This window comes from Toxotes jaculatrix, chromosome 12, assembly GCF_017976425.1.
Source record: "Toxotes jaculatrix isolate fToxJac2 chromosome 12, fToxJac2.pri, whole genome shotgun sequence".
Classification (NCBI taxonomy): domain Eukaryota; kingdom Metazoa; phylum Chordata; class Actinopteri; family Toxotidae; genus Toxotes; species Toxotes jaculatrix.
Window position 1 is genome coordinate 686,362 of NC_054405.1, and position 13,190 is coordinate 699,551.

The following is a 13,190-nucleotide window of genomic DNA, read 5'->3' on the forward strand; positions in this document are numbered from 1 at the left end:
AAGTATTTTTTTAACAGGGCTATGGTTGAGGTACTTATACATAACATTAGTCAAGGTATCACACAGTAGACGGCGGTTAGCAGCAACGCATATTTTAGCCACCTACAAAGAGGCAAACCTAATAAAATCAAGGTCACTTTAAATGTGCGCTATATTAAGAATATGTGTACCGTTTTAGCTTGCTGTCAGACGGATTTTTCCGACAGGAAAACAAAGTTATACTGCTCGTTGCTCTTACTCTCCAGCAGTCCATTGACGAAAAAACAAGTTAGCTTGCACACGTGAGTTGCTGGTCTACGTGCTGCAACGTAACACACTAAAATACAAAATATATTATCACACAATGTTAAGATTGATATTAATAATATGAGTAATTAAGAGTAGTTTCAATACAGTTCATGTGTGGCTATAAGGGATGTTCTGACATCTGTTTAATATGCTTTCCTCTTACATAATATATTATTGCTGTGTGGTTAAAAGGACTCGAAAGGACTTGAAACTCAAAGTGTAGGACTTTGGACTTGACTTGAGACTTGTCAATCTTGACTTTGGACTTGACTCGGGACTTGCCTGTCTTGACTTGGGACTTGACTCGGGACTTGAGGGCCAAGACTTGAGACTTACTTGGGACTTGCAAAACAATGACTTGGTCCCACCTCTGGATCTTAGTGAACAAGAGTTGGAGCAGGTTGCAACATTCATGGGGCATGACATCAGAGTTCACCGTGACTTTTACCGACAGACAAAACATTTCAAGTTGCCAAAACAAGCAAGCTTCTATTTGCAATGGAACAAGGCATTGGCACCTTAATAGGGAAGAACCTTGACACAATCGATCTTTCTGTCACTGGTATGTAATGTCTGCAACAAAGATCATTTTGTCCTGCTCTGTTTTATTGTCATTGCATTAACGGTATTTTTGGAATGTTGTTAAACATATTTATACTTGTGTTCCACTCAGCTCAGTGACATAAGTAATTTAAGTATTTGTACTTGTACAACCTCATTAGTCTGTGTGTTTGGGTTTTTTGAACAGTGAGCACTAATATTTGGCTGATGTTATCCTTTGTAGGTGAAAGTTCCACATCAAGGAAACAAGGTGATGAGGTGGATGAAAGTAAATTTTTAAAAATAAAAACAGTCCAACCGGTCTTTAATTTTATTTAAATAACTTTTAGTTCTACCTTCTCAAATGTGAGTTTGATCCCTAGCCTCTGATCTTGTTAATAGAATATCTTTGGGCTATAATTTAAATGTTTTACTGTTTTCGTACAATAATAGACAGATAAATCAATCATGAGATTAATTGTTGGCTGCAGTCTACACTTGTTGTCTACTTTAGTACTTGAACCTGTACAATCTACTGCAGTCTATTTGCATATATAAGGTGGTCAGAATATTAGGAACACCTCTGAATACAATGCAGTTGAGTACATTATTTCTTTGACCTCAGTGCTAAAACACAGGACTGAATTAACACCTCTATGACGATGTCAACAAAAACTGAACATTATAGGCATCACAGTAAACTTTGAAGAACAGTTTAATTAGATTGTGTTAGTGTGTATAAACACTTGTAAACTCAGTGCTATGCACAGATACAGTTGCGTGATTTCTCTGTCTTCCTTTGACACTGTAAAGGACGAGGTGTCATTTTTAGTTTACTTGTTTTTCAGATAGACGTTATCATCTCTCGTACCTGAAAAAGAGACCTAACCCTCATGATGAGGATGGGAGTTCAGATATAGACGGTGAGTTAAAAGGCGTTTATTATGAAATCTACAAAAACTCCTACCTTTCAGCAGCAGACCCTGCCAATTCTTTATTGAGATGAGTGTGGATGACGTGTCACCTTTTGTTTTGCTACTTTGCCACTTTTGCTATTTTACTCTCAAGAATATGAATTGCAATACTTGTCACCATTCCATTCTTTTGTTTCAGTGCATTTTTTTGAGATGGGTACTCCATCACAGTAAATATGTGTCATTTTTTACGGTACTTAAATTATTGTCATCATTGTGATATAGTTTTGTGGAAGAGCAGTTTTGTAATGTTCAAGGACACACTGCTCAGAGTTTTTGTCTGAATTCACTGAATTTTTATCTGATTTAGTGCTTAGTACGGATAGAGTAATTATAGTGGGCGACTTTAATATTCATGTCGATACCCACAATGACAGCCTTAAGACTGCTTTCTATTCAGTATTAGACTCAATTGGCTTTTTACAAAATGTTAACAAACCAACTCACTGTTTTAATCACACCCTTGATCTTGTACTAACCTATGGCATAGAAGCTGAATATTTGACAGTATTCCCTCAGAACCCTGTTTTATCTGATCATTCTTTAGTAACATTTGAATTTACAATAATGAACTGCACAGCATCTGAGAAAAAAATTAACTACTGTAGATTTCTGTCTGATAATGCTGTTATCAAATATAAGGAAGCTATTCCATCTTTATTATCTCCGCTGCCATGTGCCAGTCTTACAGAGGGCAATGGCCTAAACGTTACTCCAGCAGATATAGACTATCTAGTTGATAATACTGCTGCTTCATTGCGTTCAACCCTTGACTCTGTTGCCCCTTTGAAAAAGAAGGTCAGTAATCAGAGGAAGCTAGCTCCATGGTACAATTCACAAATACGTACTTTAAAGCAGATATCACGAAAGCTGGAAAGGAAATGGTTATCCACTAATTTAGAGGAATTCCGCCTAGCCTGGAAAGACAGCTTTATAACGTATAAAAAAGCCCTTCGTAAGGCAAGAACTGCCTATTACTCATCATTAATAGAGGAAAACAAGAACAACCCTAGGTTTCTTTTCAGCACTGTAGCCAGGCTGACAAAGAGCCATAGCTCTGTTGTACCATCCATCCCTCTAGCTCTCACTAGTAATGACTTTATGAGCTTCTTTAGCAACAAAATAGTAGACATTAGAGACAGAATCCATCTCATCCTGCCTACAACTGTTAATGATGTAGGTATGTCTAGAACAGCATCTTTAGAAATGTCTGCCAGTCCTGATTTGTCGTTAGACTGTTTCTCTCCCATAGATCTAGCTGAATTGACTTCAATAGTTTCTAAATCTAAATCATCAACATGTCTTTTGGATCCTATCCCGACCAGACTTCTTAAAGATGTGTTGCCTTTGATTGGCACTCACATATTAGATCAGATAAATCTCTCGTTGGTTACAGGATATGTCCCACAGGCTTTTAAGGTTGCAGTTATCAAACCTTTACTTAAAAAGCCTTCTCTGGACTCTGACATTTTGGCAAACTATAGACCTATATCCAATCTCCCCTTTAATTCTAAAATTCTTGAAAAGGCTGTTGCAACTCAGTTGTGTGACCATCTACATAGGAACGGTTTGTTTGAAGTTTTTCAGTCAGGATTTAGAGTTCATCATAGCACAGAGACAGCACTGGTGAAAGTTACCAACGACCTTCTTATAGCATCAGATAATGGACTCGTCTCTATACTTGTCCTGCTAGATCTTAGTGCTGCATTTGACACCATTGATCATAATATCCTATTGGATAGATTGGAACATGTTATTGGGATTAAAGGAACAGCACTAGGCTGGTTTAAATCATATCTATCAGATAGATACCAGTTTGTTCATGTTAATGATGATCCCTCCATATATACCAGAGTAAGTCATGGAGTTCCACAGGGTTCTGTGCTTGGACCGATACTGTTCACCTTATACATGCTTCCCCTAGGCAATATTATCAGGAAGCATGGAATAAATTTCCATTGCTATGCGGATGATACCCAGCTATATTTATCTATGAAACCAGACGAAACAGATCAGTTAACCATACTTCAGGCATGTCTTAAAGACATAAAGGCCTGGATGACCTGTAACTTTCTTCTTCTGAATTCAGACAAAACTGAGGTTATTTTGTTTGGTCCCAAACACCTCAGAAACAGTTTATCTAATCATATAGTTACTCTGGATGGCATTAATTTAGCCTCCAGTACGACTGTGAGGAACCTTGGAGTTATTTTTGATCAGGATCTGTCCTTTAACTCACATATAAAACAAGTCTCTAGGACCGCCTTCTTTCACCTGCGCAATATCAGTAAGATTAGGAACATTCTGTCGCAGAGTGATGCTGAAAAATTAGTCCATGCTTTTGTTACTTCTAGGCTGGACTACTGTAATTCCCTATTATCAGGATGTCCAGTTAACTCTCTAAAAAGCATCCAGCTGATCCAAAATGCTGCAGCGAGAGTACTGACTGGAATTAGCAAGAGAGATCACATTACTCCTGTACTAACTTCTCTTCATTGGCTTCCTGTAAAATCCAGAATTGATTTTAAAATCCTTCTCCTTACATATAAGGCCCTCAATGGCCAGGCTCCTTCATATCTCAAAGAGCTGATAGTACCATATCATCCTAACAGATTGCTTCGTTCCCAGAATGCAGGTTTGCTTATGGTTCCCAAAATCTCTAAAAGTAGAATGGGAGGCCGAGCCTTTAGCTATCAGGCCCCTCTCCTATGGAACCAACTGCCAGTTTGGGTTCGGGAAGCAGACACCCTCTCTAATTTTAAAACGAAGCTTAAAACCTTCTTGTTTGATAAAGCTTATAATTAGTTGTAGTTACAGTCCTAGTTATTTATTAAACTTATAGTTAGTCACAATTATCTCTATAGACACTGTTACAGTTAAGGATATAGCCCTTAGTAGGGCTGGCTCAGGCAACTGAATCATCCCCTAGTTATGCTGCTATAGGCCTAGGCTGCTGGGGGACATCCCATGATTTACTGCGCACTTCTTCTTCTTTCTCTTTCTCTCCTCAGACCCACTCTCAAATTTATTAGCCTTTATTACATGTCATTAACTCTGTGTCCTCTCTGTCCCGTAGTCCTGTGCTTGTTTCTCTCTGGTCTCTCTTTCTCTGTACCTTTCTGCAGGTACCTCTGGCTCCGGAGCTGCTTGTCCTATGGTCCTGGCTCCACCCACCTGCTGCTGTTTATTGTTTACAATGATCTATTTCTAACATATTTAATGTTCCGTTCTGCTACAGATAAATATTTGATTAATATTCTTTGCAAACTGTAATGTAAATAATTACCAGTCATGACAGCTTTTTGCCTCCGTGCTCTGTTTCATAATTCTAATCTGCTGAGCACACATTATCCAATAACTGTTCACTAACTGTAATGTAAATACTGACCCACATTGTCTGTATTATGCTGCATGTCTTTCTCCCCCTCTCCTCCATTCCTAGCTGTCCTATCTTCCTCCTCTTCCTCCTTTCACCCAGCCCGGCCATCGGCAGGAGGGTCCCCCATCTGAGCCAGGTTCTGCTCAAGGTTTCTTCCTGTTAAAAGGGAGTTTTCCTTGCCACTGTCGCCTTAAGTGCTTGCTCTGGGGTCAGGCTCTGGGTCTCTGTAAAGCGCTTTGAGACAATTTTGATTGTGGAAGGCGCTATATAAATAAAATTGAATTGAATTGAATTGAATTGAACTGCTGATTACACATTTGATCTCTGAATTTTAAGTGTTAGTAGCCAACTGTAAGGCTTTGGTAGTCAGATTATATTGTCAGCTCTGAAGTACATATGAATCCTGAATATCCATCATACTTTAGATTTCATTAACTAATGGTACTCTTGTGTGTCTGTCATAGTCAGGAACTAATGTCTTGTTATGTTTTGTCCTGTGTTCATGTTGTCTCGTGGGTTTTGCTTTTATTTTGAAATGTGTTCTCCTTTTGTTTCAAGTGGCTTACCCTTCCTCTTGTTTCCCACCAGTGTAATTTTTTTCCCCGTCCTAATTGTTTCCACCTGTTTCCCCTTACCTGGTGTCTATATATAGTCTGCGTCTCCCCTTGTCCTGTGCCAGTTCATCTCGTCTTTATGTCAGTGAACCAGCGTTTTTGCCCGTGCTACCGTCCTGTTGTCAAGCCAGGTTTTGTATTTTGTTGTTACTTTTCCTTGTCGGAGCTACTGTTTTCATTGCTAGATTTTCCTTTGTTACTTTGTTTAGTCATTGTGCCTTTTGTCCTCGTATGAGTGATTTTTTGTTCTCACATTATCTTGTTGCCTCTTGGAGTGATTTTCAGTTGTACTTTGTAATAAAATATTGTTTATTTTGTCGTCGAGTCGTGCATTTGGGTTCAGGTCCAAGTACAGCCTTAACAGTGTCTGGTTACTTTTGTATCAGAGCCCAGGAACAAGCTTGGTTATGAGGCCCTCACAGAAGAAGAGGAGAGGGAATCGAACCAAGACTTTGGTGGCAATTGGTAAGTCTTTTATAACTGGTTAGAAAAAAGTATATACTTTAAAGCTACCATTAGACACTTTCTGTGACTGTCTGCAGGTCATGCAGTGACTTTGGCAACATTAATTCCATTTATGCCCCTTAATAATTTGCTAGCAAGAATTGTGCAGTGCTCTTTAAACATAAATCAACAGTATTTTATATAATTTAACGGCACTCCATATTTCATTGCAGCAGTAATGGTTAGGTGTGGCTTCTCAGTGGTGGTAAGGGGCTAGTGTAACCTGAAAAGTGACATCAGTGCACAACTCTAACCTGTTAAGTGTAAACTCTCATGTATGAATTATTTTAGCCCTTTTTGCAGATACAGTTGCATGCTTTCACTATATCTACCTTTGACACTCTGCATAGGATGAGGTGTCACTTTTTGTTTGTTCTTGTTTTTCAGATGGAGGTTCTGGCCTCTTATCCCCCAAAAAGAGACCTAACCCTCACAATGAAGATGGGAGTTCAGATATAGATGGTGAGCTAAACAGCATTTGTTGTAGTAGAAATAATAATTAAAAAAACTCTCCTGTCTTTTAGCAGTAGATCATACAGGTTATTTTTCAGGCTTTACCTTTGAAATGGGTATTCAATCACAGTAAATATTTAATATAATTTTTTTAATGGCAGTTAAATTATTGTCCTATTGTGATACAGTTTTGAAGAACAGTTTTGTAATATTCAAGGACAAACTGCTGATTACACTTTTGACCTCTGAATTTTAAGTGTTAGTTATCAGGCTTTGGTAGTCAAATCAAATCAGGCTTTATTGTACTTTATGTGCTGTACATACAACTGCAGTGCAGGCAAAATGAGACAGTGTTTCTTGGGGTCAGGAGAGAGAAGGTAGAAACAAAGAAAATAAAAATCGTACTGAAAAAAAACAAACACACTCGATCCCTGCACTGTAAAATGGAATTTTGCATGTTTGTTATTTTAGCACGTTATTTTTTTGTTACTTTGACAAAGGATTATTTAAGTTGTTGTTACAATATGAAATAACTAGTTAAAAAATGCTCAACTTCAAAATAAATGATAAATTGACAATCCAACTTTAACTAAATTAGAATTTTATGTCAACTTGACATTAGAGACAAGTCAAGGGAGCGCGCACGGTAACATGCCTACGTCATTGCGTTTTCTAACGTTTTTCAACTGCATTATGGGCAAAGCGCGGCATTTCACCTTCCCCCTCCCATCTCGGACCCACTCGACCTGCCTTCAGATGTCGGACTTCTTTTCACCGTTTTTGCAACGCAGTTTGTGATTTAAATTCGACATTTTGAGGATTTGTATTTCAACTCTAACCCTAACCTGTAATTGGAGCAGCGGAAAGACTAACCGAGACGGTTTTGGTGAGTTTTATTTTCTTTCTGTCGAGTTTGTTGGTAGAACAAGGCTAAAGCTAGGTGAAAGAGCAGATGGTGTACTGCAGTTTAATTTATTATTTTCTTTTTAACGCGAAAATGACTGTGGATGTATTTTGTATTTTGACGCCTTGTGAGTGTTTACGGTTATTTGTTGAAATCAGTTGTCTTGCAGCATGCTGTGAATTTGTGGGGGGGGGGGGGGGGGGGGGCGTGAAGCGCGAAGCTAAAGGGAAGGTTGTGTCGCATTTTCACCCATACACCTGCATGTGGCAACACCGTCGCCATAATGCCAAATGTTTATGCTGTATTTAGAAGTAAATCTGCTAAGGCAATTAGCACATTTCATTGTTAAGATATGTCAGTAGTTAAGATTAAGAATTTATTAATTCCACAGTGGGGAAATTCACTTGTTGCAGCAGCTGTAGGCAGAGAAAAATCGGTAAAAATAAAATAAAAACATATATTTTACTATCCTAAAAAGGCTAAAATTCACATTTAACAGAATTAATTCTTGGGTTATGGTAAAATGAAGGGAGCTGACTTTGCTGATACCAAGTTTAGCCAAATGAAAAAAAAAATGATGAAAAGATGAACTTTTTTGTTCAAGCGATATTATTAGGATGCTGAGCGATGGATGTAATGGAAGTAATTTCCCTGGTTTCAGTTGATCAAAAATGAAAGCTTAGTTTAACGTGTCACTGTTCTACTCTGATTTTGCTCAGCCCTGCTGATGCATGGAACTGTTTTATATTTTTTGATGCAAGATTACAAATCTGAATTTGCAAATTCTGTCGCAATATGTCACTTAAAATATATTCAAAAATATATCTGAAGTCTGCTGAAAATAAAAGCAGTAGTAAGCAGTGCTTGAGAAACATAGTGGATTGACTGGAGTCAAGATGTTGACACTTTGCAGAACACAGGCATTACTGGTCCACCACTAATTTAAAGGGTGCTTAATGGTATGAAAATACTACTTATATGAAAATAAGTAGTTTGAAACAAAAAAGCTCAAACGATCAATATCGTGAAGAAAAAAAGTCTAAAAAAATATAACTTTTGCATGTGCTTGCATGGAGTCACAACTGAGTCTTTGTTCTCTAACGTTTTCCCCCCATAGGTCCACATGACAATGACTGGGACATTTCCACTTTTGTTTTATGTTGAATGAAGTGGACTTGAAAACTCTGTACTTATTTCTGTGGAAATCTAAAGAGAATCATTGAACATTACCAAAGTATCCACAGACATTACGGAATAAATTGTCCTTTACCCTGCATTTACAAAGACTGTGCACAGTATTTTAGAACTAAACAATCCCTTCAGGTCCACCTGAGAGATCATGGGGTTGGAGAAGGGAATAGTGGACTTTCTAGCTTTAAACTAAAATGCTTACTGTGTGAATTTAAAGAGGCAGTTGGTGTAAAGCAGTACATTGCTCATCTTGGGAGGCATTTGAGGAATAAGGAAACTGTTACATGTCCATTTAATCACTGTGCTTTCAAATCAAATGTTTTTTTCTAGTTTTACATCACATAAATGTCGTCGTCACCCAGACTGTACTGTAAAAGACTTTAAGACAGAGATTACAGTCCAAGAATGTGATGGTAATGATTTGGTTGAATGTGAACCTGCTGAATTGTTAGATTTTACTGACAGTCATGTGCAACTGGAGGATAATTCAAATAGTGAACCAGAGTACCATGACATCACAAAAAATATTCAGCAAAGACTTGCCTCATTGCTTCTGTGTATGCAAGCAGTCTTGCATGTTTCTAAGTCAGCTACTCAGGAGATAGTAAGTGAATTTTATGACATTGGTGTTTTGGTTGGTGAATTAAATGAGTGTACAGTCAAACAGGTACTAAAGCAGCACAGCTGTCACATTGATGAAAACACAATAACTTTGGTAACAGATGCCTTACACAGTCTTAGTCCCCTCAGCTGCATTTCCCAGAGTGGATGTTTAGGTTCAGAACAAAAAAGGCTGTCCTATTTTGGTGTCATTGACCCAGTTGAGTATATCTTAGATTTGCGCTCTAAGAAAACCTTTGTTTATGTCCCTGTTCTAAAAACACTGCAGAAATTGTTAAATAGGGGTGATATTATTGACAAGATTTTAGAAGAGCCCAACACAGAAACACAACCTGGCCATTACAACACTTAGTTTGATGGGTCATATTTCAAGGAGAACCCACTTCTGTCTGGGGAAGACCTGAGTATTTCCTTAGCTCTGTATATTGATGACTTTGAGATCTGTAACCCTCTGGGCACCTCAAGAAAAAAACATAAATTGTGTGCATTATACTGGGTAATAGCAAATTTACCATTTAAATACAGATCATCATTGTCTAGCATATACCTTGCTCTTTTGTGTAAAAGTGACAATGTTAAGACATTTGGATATGAAAAAATTGTCGAACCACTTTTGACAGATCTCAGATTGCTTGAAGACCAAGGGATTTACATCAGTAGGTTGGGAACCAGTGTTAGAGGAACTGTGTTGTATGTGTCCTCTGAAAATTTGGGAGCACATTCACTGGCTGGTTTTCAGGAGTCCTTTAATGTTGAAAAGTTTTGTCGTTTTTGTTTAGTCAGTCGTAGTAATATACAGAGTTGTTCTGTCCAGAGTAACTCTTTTTTTTTTGAGAACCAAAGAGTCCTATAATCAGAATGTTTCCAGGCTCAGAGCAAATGAGAACTTGAAAAGTGTTGAAGGAGTGAAAAGAGACTGTGTGCTAAACAAATTATCTTACTTTCACTGTATTACAGGGTTCCCCCCTGACTTTTTGCATGATCTTTTCGAAGGCATTGTTCCTTTGGAGCTCTGTTTGTGTTTGAAGAAATTCATTAGACAGGGGTATTTCACTTTTGATCATTTGAACACTGCTATACAATGCTTCCCCTATAAATTTTCTGACAGAACTAACCGTCCACAGAAGATTTCAGAGAAAGCACTTGTGAGTGAAACTATTGGAGGCAACGGCCACGAGAACTGGACTCTTTTGAGGTTGCTGCCTCTTCTCATAGGTGATGTTGTACCTGAAAATGATGATGCATGGTCTGTAATTCTGGAAGTTAAAGACATTGTGGAACTTTTGGCATCCTCTTGTTTTACAGATGAAAGTTTGTGTTATCTTGAAGCCAAAATAAGTGAGCACAGAAAACTGTTACTGAATGCGTTTCCAGACCTGAAGCTCAAACCTAAACACCATTTTCTTGAACACTACCCTCATTTAATCCGCTGCTTTGGACCAGTGGTTGATTTTTGGACATTACGTTTTGAAGCTAAACATAGCTTTTTCAAGAAGGTGGTTCGTGATGTCAATAATTTCAAAAACATTCTGTTGACATTGTCACTCAGGCATGAACTTATGTTGGCATACTACTTGGACATGCCCAGCCTGTTTAAACCAACACTGGCACTGACAGAAGCATCAACTGTTTCACTGGACATTCTAGCCTCCTCAGTCCGGCAAGTGATTGAAAAGAAATGTGGACACTTGAGTAGTGTTTCAATGGCCACAACTGCACATGTACATGGAACAAGATACACCAAAGGAATGTTTGTGTCAATTGGAAATACAAGTGGACTTCCTGATTTTTGTAAGATTCACCATGTGTTGCTTGTATGCAACAAGCTTTTCTTTGTTGTTGAACCTTTCTCAGCATGGTATCTGGAGCACCTCAGATGTTATGAAGTCTGCAAAAGAGACCCTACCCATCTGATGGCAGCTGAACCTGAAGAGCTCAACCACTACACTCCATTGTCTGCCGGCTTCTGGTTTCACCAAAGGCATTCCTTGTACAGTAAGGTAATCATCAGATTCATAATTTTATTTTTAAGTATTTATTTCCTCTAAATAAACCAAATATGGAAATAAAAAATATATTGAGGCAATGATTCACTTCTGTGAAGATGTAACTAAGGTTAACGCTTTGTATAAAAATCATTTTTGTTTTTCAGTTTGCTCTGCATCTCCTGAGCTGTATCGCCTTGGCACTCCCTTTCTATATCACCTTGGTACACCCATTCTGCAAAGCTACTCTTTCTCTTTAGAAAATAAAGGTAAGTTTTGAAAGTTCTTCATAGCTCAGTAATCATAAGTTGCTGTTCATAAAATGACCTGACTGGATTTTGACTCACTGCCTTTTTTAATTTTTTTTAGACGGTTTCATCATGCTGCTACGCATTATCTTGTCTGAAGATGACATTAGAAAGATTACCGTTGACAGCTTGCCTGAGACCATTGATGACTTTTACTCACTCATAAAGATGAAGCTTGGATTGGAAGGGGACCTCGTGGTTCAGTATCAAGACCCTGAATTTGATAATGAGCTGTGCAATTTAAGTAGTGTGTCAGAGCTTCCTAAAGATAGAGCTACTTTGAAAGTGTTCACCAAGGCTTGTGTGTCATACCACACAGACTCCACTCAAGACACAGCAAGTCTGTCATCATCTTCCCATGATGAAGGCCTTGGTACTTCAACTCGTCAGCTGCCTCAACCATTCATCATTCCAACCTTTTCTTTTGATGTTGAGCTGAAATTGAGACAAGGAAATGAAGCCTACCATAGAGATGGGACCCTTCTTGACATATCAAAAGACATGAAGTCAGACATATTAGACAAGTTAGCAGAAGCCATATATGTTCACAACCCCTACCCTACACGTGAAGAATATGATCAAGTGGTCCAAGCTCTTATCAATAAGCATCCTTGTCTGAAGGAACCCGGTTCTGTCAGTGGGTGGTATTGCTGGAAGTTCAGTTTAAAGTTTAAAATGGGCAACTTCCGACAGAAGTTGCGAATGGCTGGATGCTCTGAGCTCAGAGTCAATGCACGTTCCTCTGGAACATCAAATCCAAAAACCCTGAAGAGGCCCAAAAAATCAGAAGTTAATTTTCTGCCAGATTTTCCAGAAGGGACAGCTGAAAGTCATCTTGACATGGAGAGATCAGCCATGGCCAGTGAGATGAAGAAAATAAAGATTGACTGGAAGCAAATTGGTGATATGATGAAAAACACATTTCCTTTACGAAGAAAAGAGATTGTGGTAGAAGAACCATTTGTGGCAGAAGTCAAAGAAAGATGGCTAGCCTTGTTCTCTGAGCAGCAGGTGCGCCTTCTGTTTGATGCTTGTTTGCAAATGAGGTTTTGCTCAAAGGGATATTTCGATTATTTCAAAGAGGGTTTATGAGGTACTTTGTATAACCTGCGCATTACCTACAGTACATGGCCCCCAGGTTTGGAGCATCAGCATGAGTCTCAAGTATTGGAAGTTAACCAGTGTACTGCTTCAAATGTGTAACATCAAAACATATTTTAGACAACGAAAGTGGTCAGTTTAAGTGGATCCTATAATATAGAATATTTTAGCCATTTTGCTAAGCTTTTGCACTCCTCTGTATTTCAAAAATGCAGTGAAACTATTATTTGTTGTACATGATACACCACTTATTGAAAAGTACACCAAGCTCACAATCTGTCTTGTATTTCACTTTTTCAGTTTAAACACTTTCCTAAAGCACACTGAC

General features: G+C 38.3%; 1 protein-coding gene and 1 long non-coding RNA gene across 2 annotated transcripts in view; one reads left to right on the forward strand and one right to left on the reverse strand.

Annotated features, from left to right (window-relative positions):
* Window positions 1-13,190, reverse strand: part of LOC121190893 (NACHT, LRR and PYD domains-containing protein 14-like) — a 202,175-nt gene that overhangs the window by 73,349 nt on the left and 115,636 nt on the right. The gene's annotated exons all lie outside the window — the stretch shown is intronic.
* On the forward strand, window positions 732-6,224 carry LOC121190904. Its single transcript, XR_005895028.1, has 4 exons — window positions 732-850; window positions 1,073-1,117; window positions 1,677-1,751; window positions 6,182-6,224. It is a non-coding gene; the product is annotated as an uncharacterized LOC121190904 (long non-coding RNA).